Source organism: Trichosurus vulpecula, chromosome 3, assembly GCF_011100635.1.
Source record: "Trichosurus vulpecula isolate mTriVul1 chromosome 3, mTriVul1.pri, whole genome shotgun sequence".
In the NCBI taxonomy this organism is placed as follows: Eukaryota; Metazoa; Chordata; class Mammalia; order Diprotodontia; family Phalangeridae; genus Trichosurus; species Trichosurus vulpecula.
The window spans coordinates 137,627,175-137,636,696 of record NC_050575.1 but is presented as its reverse complement, the minus strand read 5'-3'; the positions used below and the strand labels follow the sequence as shown (position 1 = coordinate 137,636,696).

The 9,522-nt window shown below is 43.0% G+C and overlaps 1 protein-coding gene across 2 annotated transcripts in view; it reads left to right on the top strand.

The window, feature by feature from the left end:
- Window positions 1-1,372: 1,372 nt before the first annotated feature.
- The window catches only part of DPY19L3 (dpy-19 like C-mannosyltransferase 3), a 97,292-nt gene continuing 89,142 nt past the window's right edge, over window positions 1,373-9,522 (top strand). Inside the window, exon 1 of one of the 2 annotated variants that reach the window (XM_036750289.1) lies at window positions 1,373-1,629. The gene's annotated coding sequence lies outside the window, so the exon portion shown is untranslated. Of the gene's footprint in view, window positions 1,652-9,522 lie in introns of both variants that reach the window. The other variant, XM_036750290.1, reaches the window with a different exon arrangement.

Here is a 9,522-nt window from a genome sequence, read left to right as displayed (position 1 = left end):
GGAACAGTACTAAGGACACTATGACTGGAAGGCCTGAACAGAGTAACCTGAAATAAGGCTAGAAAGGCAGTTTGGGATCAAATTGTATAAAGCCTGGAATACTAGACTAATGAATTTGCATTTTATCTGGTAGGGAATAGTGAACAGAAGGAATCTGCTTGTTTTTGAGCAGGAGAGTGACACTGTCAGAGCTGTTCCTTGGTAGTTGTGTTAAGAATGCACAGACGGAGTAGAGACCCTGGGACCCCTGCGTTCCCATAGACATTAAAGAATACACTGAGATACAAAAGCCCTTGGGGATTTCCAATGCGAAAACCGGGCAAAGCAAGCCTCCACTTAAAATCCAGTGCACATCCTCGGGTCTGTTAGGGTTTAGTATATGTTGACTGAATGAAATTTTGGATTTTCTGACCCAGGACAAGGCACTCAGGTCAACCACAAAGACAGGCACTTATTAAGCTCCTACTATGTGCATGACAGAATACCAAGGCAAAACAAAGAAGACTCCTTCTCACCCCTCCCCCCCCAAAAAAAAACCATCCAATTTAGAGAGAAAACAACTACAGGCACTTAGGGAGGTCTACACACACACAAAGTAAACACAAAGTAATTTGGGAGACAGGGTTGAGGAAAGGCCTCGGATGAGAGGCGGCACGTGAGCACATCCTGGAAGCGTCTTGGAAACTTGGACAGGTTCTGTTCCACACCAGAAAGGAGTGGGGGTGGGGAGGGTTGGGCTCCCGCTCCTGGGGGCCCTCCACCCTGTCAAGTCCGCAGCGGCCTCAAGCCAGCTTCCCACCTGCGGCCTCCCTCCTGACACCCCGGCTTCCGCTCCCCTTCGCCGCGGCCCGCACCCCCATCCGGGGCCCTGGCTCGCGGGAGAGGGCAGCGGCGACCGCCAGAACCTCAGGAAAGCAGAAGACTGTCCCAGGACTGGGGAGGAAAAAGGACTGTGGTTTCCTCCCAGGCCCCAGCGCCGCGGCTCGCGACTGGGGCTGCGCGAGTTGGGGGCGGGGCTCCAGGTGACGAGTGGCGGCCCTGCAGCCCTATCAACTCTGCCACAGCTGCTACAGAGGCACCGCCCCCCTCCCGCCCTCTCCGATGATTGGTCGCCTCTTTGGGTTGCCGACCCTCCTTCTCCCTCGCTCTCTTCGCGCACCCCTCTCCGTCTCTTGCCCCCCCCAGCCCCGCTGTTCTCCACCGTGTTGCACATAGCTCTGCTGCTGCCTCATTCTCCCCTTCCCCCTCCCCTTCCTCCTCCGGTTCCTCCTTCTCGGTCCTCCGCCCCTTCCCTTCTGTGTGACTCTGAGCCATCTGCCGTGGCGGAGGGAACCGGAGGCGTAGTGGGGTGCGGGGTGTGAGGGGCGTGAGGGGCGTGAGGAGGGTGTGCGAGGGTGAGTGTGGAAGTGTGAGTAGCCTCCTCTCTCCCCCGGCGCCGCTTCTTTGCGGGCGTCTCGACGGGTTTGTGCAGCCGAGTGTGAGTGTGTGTGTGTGTTTTCCCTCGCCAGCCCCTTCCCTCCCCGCCCCCTGGCACCGCCGAGCCCAGAGCAGGGACCGGCCAAGTCCGAGAAGACCCGTCTCCAACTCCCACCGCTGCCAGGACCGTCGCTGCCCGCCGACGGCCGAAAGGTGACTTGTGTGTCCAGGATAGGTGTGTGTTGTGTTGTGTTGTTTTGTGTTGTATGCTTTCGGGGGAAGGGCGGGGAGGGTCAGGAAGCCACGCACATCTTGTGTCTGTGTGTGTTTTGTTTGTTCCTGCAGCCACGCCGCGCGCCCTTGGCCCTCCACCCCCCCCTTGTTGTGCAGACAGCCCGGGGTAGGGGGAGTGGGCCTTGGGGTGACCATTTACACGGTGATGGTACAAAAGTAGCTTTTATTGATAGCGGAGATTTCGTGTGGGGGGACGGGGGGGGGGGCGTGTTGTCAGGATTTGGGCTTGTTGCCCCAGAGTAGAGAGAGAGAGAGAGTGTGTGTGTGTGTATGTGTATGTATGTATGTATGTATGTATGTGTGGCGGGGGCGGGGGGGCCCCGTTATCAGGATTTGGCCTTGGGATGGTTGCCCCAGAGTAGCAGGTGTTTTATGCTGTGTGTTGGAATGGTAGTGGTGGTGCTGGGGGGCGGGACGTGTTGTCAGGATTTGCTTTTGGGATTGTTGCCCCAGAGCATAGCTGGCATCTTAGAGTGTGTGTGTGTCGGGGTGGTGATGTTGGGGGCGGGGTGTTGTCGGGATTGGGCTTCAGCTTGTTGCCTCCGAGTAGCAAGTGTCTTTTATAGTGTATGTGTATGTGTGTGTGTATGTGTGTGTGTGTGTGTATTGGAGGGCCGGGGGATATTGTCAGAATTTAGGCTTGTGATTGTTGCCCCAGCTTAGTAGGCGTCTGTGGTCACAACTCTCACGTGCCAACATTGTAGGTGTTTATGGTATAGACTAGGAAATAAACGTGTAAAGTATATAAAGTACCTTTTTTTTGCATAGTGGTATGTTATAGTACCAAGTTAAAAAAAAACCCCAGCACCCCGCAGCGCCCATTTATTTTGCAGAAAAAAAATTAATATTCTACAACGGGGTGGTTGGGTGGGGGAGGGGTAGCCTTAAGATGGCATGGATTTGATGTTTGTGATTTTAAATGCTACATTAATGAAGATTTTGTACACACTTGTGTATAACCTGATGTCTGTTTAATGGTATATATAAAAGGGAGTTATACAAGTGTAAATAATATGCAAGGTCTCCCAAAAGTCTTAGTGCAGTTTTCAGCAGTCATTAAAGCTGAGAACTGCACCAAGACTTTTGGGACACCATGTGGGTGCACTGAGTGTTTAATTAAATCAAGCAAATGGTGGGGAACCAAACTTGGTGATATGATGTTACATTCAAGTGGATAGTTTTTAAAACTCCTCAAGAATTATTGCTGTTCTTTGTCTTATGTTGATGATCAGATATTACCTGATGATTGTATTATTCTGTTCTTTAATTGTTAATGTTTTGTTAATTGTGTTGTTAATGTTTATTTAAAGTTCTATTCTTTTCCTAGAGTAAATATTCTATTGGAATGGTAATTTTCATGTAAAACTGGTTACTTACTTGCAAGGTTAAGGTGTAATATTTGACCCTAGTGATAAGCACATTTATACCAAGTAAATTACTTACTTTTGTAGGATGACTTCACTAAGTTTGTGGGATGAGTTCACCTTTTCAGCCTGTTATCCTTATTAAATTATGGGTAAAATTCAGCTCATTATTCCATTATTTTAAAGTATTAAGTAGCTATTTGGTGCAGTGGAACAGGCTTCAAGGTAATGATCTCAGAGAATTTAGGATCTGCTATGGTTTTCCAATCAGTGCACATGACAACTTGAACTCACAAGCAGGGGACAGGACTGCCTGTGGTGGTGACCCTTAACCACGCTTTAATTCAAATTAATGTACTTTACATAAGTACATGAGAATAATAGTAATTTTTGTTATTTTTAAATAGTGCCTCTCATGAACAGTATTAGGTGCTCTACGTACAAAACTGAAACATGACATCTAGCCTCTGACCCCTAACGAGAGCATAATCTAATAGGGTAGAATAAGGCAAAGGCAATAACTCGCAAATAGAAGTTGTGGTGTAAGTATATAGGAGAGCTCCAAACCATGTAGTTATCAGTCAGTTACACCTGGGGCAATGAGGGAAGACGTAGAGATGGCAGCGCCTGAAGTGGGACTTGAAAGAAGGGAAGGATTTGAGCAGTTTAAAGATGTGGAGGTGGCATGGGGGACAGAATGCTCAAAGGTGTAGATGCCAGATAAGATAAGGGAATAGCAGGTAGTTTATGGATAGAGCAGAGTATGTGAAGAGTAGGTGTCTGCAATAATACTGGAAATGTAGGTTGTAACCAGAATACAGAGGGCCTAAAAGTCAGGCTCAGGAGTTGTATTTTATTGACAAGGAAAGGTGAACCCTTGAACGTATTTGAACAGGGGAATAATGTGGTCACATTTTGCTTTAAGAAGGTTACTCCGGCAGCATGTGAATGGATGGATTGTAGAATTAGAAGTCTATAGAGTAGTCTAGATAGAAGGTAATGAGGCCCTGAACTAGAAGTGTAGTAGAAGAAGTGGAAAGAAGAGGGAAGATCCTGGCAGTAGAATTAACAGGGCTGGACAGCTGATTAAGGTCATGTATTTAAGAATTGGAAGAAACCTTAGAGATCATCTATTCTAACCCCCTTGATTTACAGATAGGAAACTGAAGCCAAGAGAGAAGTAAGAGTCACTGATAAATCTGAGGCTTCATGCCTTGATAACTGGAAGAAATGGTAGGGCCATGGACAAAATTAGGGAAGTTAGGAGAAGAGGCAAAGTTTCGGAGGAAGATAGTGAATTCAAATTTGAACCTGTTGCGTATATAGCAGATTGAAGTCAACAAGTCATCCAATCTGCTTGTGCATAGAGGTCTCACTAAAACCCTTTCCAATAGGTAAGCTCAAGTGCAATATTGTACAAACAATGGAAGAATGATGAGGCTAGAGTCCCTAGCACCCACATTTAGGTGTCTGCAGCCCAACTAGAGTTCCACTGCACTGACTATGTAATGCCATAACGTAATAAAAGGAGCCATGAAAGGAGTCATGAAAGAGGTAGGGAGGATCTAGGAGAGAATTCTAGGGAATAAAGGGAGTCTCCTGTAGGGAAGAGGTGAGTAACAGTATCCTATGAGACAGAGATATCTAGGAGAATGAGAACTAAAAAAACCCAGCATTTGGATTTAGCAGAAAAGAGATCATTAGTGACTTTGGAAAAGAGCAATTTCTATACAGCCATGAGGATAGAACTTGGATGGAAAAAGTAAAGAACAGTGGATGTGTATGATACCTTTCAGGGCCTGTAATCTTTTAGTACAACTTTCCAATGGTTATTTAATGGTTAAATTTAATAGAGATAAATGTAAAATCATATCCTTGGATTCTAAACATAATATTCATAAATACAGTGTAAGAAAGGAAGGCTAGAGAACTATGTGAAAAATATCTGAGATTTTTTGTGGATTGAAAATTCAGTGAGTCAACAGTATTATATGACAGCTAAGAAAGCTTATGCTACATTAAGAGAAGCCGAATGTCCAGGATTAGGGAGGTGATAGTCCTACTCTAACTGTATTCTGACCTAGTCTGACCACATCTAGAATAGTGTGTTCCTTTCTGGATGCCACATTTTAGGAAGGACATTGATAAGCCAGAGAGTATCTAGAAGGCAACCAGGATGGTGGCGTAGGATATCAAGATCAGGTCATATGAACATTAGTTGAAAGAACTTAGAATATTTAGGTTGGAGAAGAGAATACTTAGTGGGGACATAATAGCTACTTTGAAATATTTGAAGGGCTCTCGATGGAAAGAGGGAATAAATGGTTGTGTTTGGCTCAGAAAGCAGATCTCGGTGAATTGGGTGAAAGTTGCCGAGAGGCAAATTTAGACTTATTGAAGTAAAAAAACAAAAAATAACTTCCTAACAATTAAATTTATTCAAAAGTAGAATGGACCATTTTGTGAGGTGTAATAAATTCTTCCACACTGGATGCCATCTGGAAAAGAAGGATTGGATGATAATTTTCAAAGAATGTTGTAGAAGGTAAATTTTTTTTTTAACTTCAGATGGCCTCTGAAATCCCTTCCAAATCTGAAATTCTGTGAAATACCGATATCAGGTAAATGTTATGGTTCTGCAACATCAATCAAAAAATATTTTGTCAAATTTTTTTTGTGCTCAACATTATACTAGGTGCTATAGGAAACACAAGTATAATAAAAAAAAATTGCTCTCAAGAAATGTATATAGTCTAGTTGGGGAGGAACTTTTAAATACCCATGTACCTTTCTTAGTGCTTTAGGACACTGGGTACTTAGTAAATGTACATATAATAATTGATATAAAGCATTTTAAAGTGTTCAAAGTACTTTATTTCATTTGAGCCTCACGGTATCTTTGTGAAGTAGCTATAGGTATTAGAATGCCCACTTTACAGATGAGGAAATTGAAGGTGAGAGGTTAAGTGACATGCCCAAAGTCACCCAGTTAGTGAGCATGAGAAGAGGGTTTTGAATCTACGTGTTCCTGACTTCCAAGTCTAGCACTCTCCACTATTTCAATTCAACAAATACTAGTACTTGCTATGAACATGATACTATGTTAGCCATTGGGGGGACAGAGCAGAAGACAAAGATGAGTAAAACACTTTCTTCCCAGAAGGAACTTACAGTGCAGTTGCAGAAATGACAGATATGCAAATGATTATAACTTTTAGCTTTTTGTATCAGAGAAGATTTCACAAATGAGCTGAGCCTTGAAGGATGGGGAGGATCTGGATTGGGAGAGGGGTGGACGTTATGGGTCAGCAGGAAAATGTGTACATAGGTAAAGAAGCAGTATTCAACAATGCATAACTTGTTTCATAGTGAGATCTGCCTAGTTCCATGTATACAGCAAAGAGAAATATTGAGAGTTTACTATCAATAGTAATAACTGGAAATGTAAAGTTTTCAAGATTAGAATACTGTTAGCTTTTAATATTTTGGAAATAAGTTAGTTGAACTTAAACATTATTTTACACATCACTAATGCTCAGTGACAAAGGTAAGCAGTTCTTATATCTCTTACACATATGTCATTCAGGAGATGCTGATATCCACGTTACGGATTTAGCTTAGAAAAACTAGCATTTTAGAAGGCTCAAAGCCATTTTCTTAAAATTGCTACATTTAACAAAGGGTCAAAAAAGTAGTGGCAAAAGTATGATTGCATATCAAGATATACTAATGTGAGAAAATTAAGAAATAGGATGGGAAGTGGCATGGTGGACAACATTTGGATGAAATCAGAAAAAAAATGATGTTGTCATTAGAGTGTTCCACAGACAACCTAAACAGAAAGAGTAAATAGATGTGGAGCTTGGGAAGTAGACTGAAAGCTTATATTGTAATGACAGAGGAATTCAGTTATCTGGATTTCTGCTGAAACTCTCTGCTGAAAACAGAGTAATTAATCATTTCTTTATTGCCTTAATGGTAATTTCATCCTCCAAAAAGTGAAAGAGCCAAAAAGGGGAAATTATATTCTGGATCTGAAGCTTACGAGTCATGAGGAACTGTTTGCTAGTGTGGAAGTGATGGGAACCCTGAAGAGAAGTGACCATTCGTTCCATTGTGGAATTTGTGAAATAGTAGAAGAAGATATTTTGGGAGAGGAAATTTCAAAGGGTTCAAAGAAAGAGTAAGTAGGATCCCAGGAGGAATGAGAAACTTTCAAGAATGAAATTCCAAAGACACAAAGAAAAACAATTCCACTGCAGAGGAAAAGTGAAGTTGTCCAGAAACAAATACAAATGCACAGGGAATTCATCAACCAACTTAGAATTTTGAAGTAAATCTACAGAAGATGAAAGTAAGGGCAAGTAATAGAAGTCAAATACAATACCACAGTATAGTCCTAGAAGATTATTGTTAGGAGTGCTAAATCTCAGAATGAATTGAGACCAGTGAGGAGAGCTAAGGCAAAAAAAAAAAAAAAGATTTTTTTGGACTTTTTGTAAGCTTTCTTGGGGAAAAGAGGAGAATCAAGGAAGGGCTGGTACTGTTGCTCAAGGTAAGTACAATGTTGATAACCAACAATGGAGAATAAAACTAGGAGTTAAACCAGGCATGCACAACATACAGCCCACCCACCCATTACGGTGCTGGAAAAAATGTAAAGGATATAAAAGAAAGTAAAGATGTAATGAGTGGTTTGACTATGCCTGGCATATCCTGCTTTCCACTAGTCACTGTTGTGCCCATAATGTAACTTGGTGGGTGGGTTGCCACTGTGCACTCCTGTTTGCCACATAACCCATGCAACCAACCATTGTCAGTCTGTCTCTAGTCTGAGAGGAGAGTCATATCTTTTTGCTGTGTTTTCAGTAGTTGCTAAATGTAAACAGTAAGAAAACCTGAAAAATGTATTAAAACTTAGCATAGTGATTTTTTAACATTAATATGATTTCATGATGAATAAAAATCTTTAGTAATAAGTGTAATTTATATTAATTGAAATTTCCCTTTTTTAAAATATGGTTTGTTTGGGGTGGAGCCAAGATGGCAGCTGGAAAGCAGGGACTTGCGTGAGCTCACCCCCAGGTCCCTCCAAACACCTATAAAAAATGTCTCTGAACAAATTCTAGAACTGCAGAACCCACAAAATAGCAGAGGGAAGCAGGGCTCCAGCCCAGGACAGCCTGGATGGTTGTGGGGTAAGGTCTATTGCACAGACCTGGGAGCAGAGTCCAGCATGGGCCACACGGACCAACCAGACCAGGAGCCAGGTGGAACAGGCCCTAGCACCCTAAATCAGCGAGCTGTGGCAGTTACTAGACTTCTCAACCCACAAACACCACAGACAACAGAGAAGGTTAGTGGGAAAAGCTGTGGGGACAGAGTGAAAGGAGTTCGAGGTTGGGCCACTGCCCCTGGGGCAGTGGAGGTGATGCAGCTCTGAGGCTGCTTACAGAGCTACAGCTGCAGTTGCTTCTGACCCCAGGCCCACGTGGTGGGAGGAATTAAGTGGCAGATCTGAGCAGGAGTGCAGAGCCAGCTTAAATCTGAGTCAAGTTGTGGGTTGGGGGTTCTTGGGGGAGGAGGAGTGCTGGTGTGGCAGAGCTTGCTGTGTAGAAATAAGTCTGAAAACAACAGTGCAGCCCCTCAAGCTTGGAACAAAGTATTCTCTACTCTACAAGCAGTCATACCCCAACGAAAAACTCAAGAGTCAAGTAAGTTGACTGGGAACATGGCCAGGCAGCAAAAACAGACTCAGATTCAGACTCAGACTTAGACTTTGGAATGTTTCTTTGGTGACAAAGAAGACCAAAACATACAGCCAGAAGAAGTCAACAGTCAAAGAGCCTACATCAACAGCCTCCAAGAAAAACATGAACTGGTCTCAGGCCATGGAAGAGCTTAGAAAGGATTTGGAAAAGCAAGTTAGAGAAGTAGAAGAAAAATTGGGAAGAGAAATGAGAATGATGCAAGAAAACCATGAAAAACAAGTCAATGACTTGCTAAAGGAGACCCGAAAAAATACTGAAGAAAATAACACCTTAAAAAATAGACTAACTCAAATGGCAAAAGATCTTCAAAAAGCCAATGAGGAGAAGAATGCTTTGAAAGGCAGAATTAGCCAAGTGGAAAAGGAGGTCCAAAAGACCACTGAAGAAAATACTAGCTTAAAAATTTGATTGGGGCAAGTGGAAGCTGGTGACTTTATGAGAAATCAAGATGTCATAAAACAGAACCAAAGGAATGACGAACTAGAAGACAATGTGAAATATCTCATTGGAAAAACCACTGACCTGGAAAATAGATCCAGGAGAGATGATTTAAAAATTATTGGACTACCTGAAAGCCATGATCAAAAAAAAGAGCCTAGACATCATCTTTCAAGAAATTATCAAGGAGAACTGCCCTGATATTCTAGAGCCACAGGGCAAAATAGAACTTGAAAGAA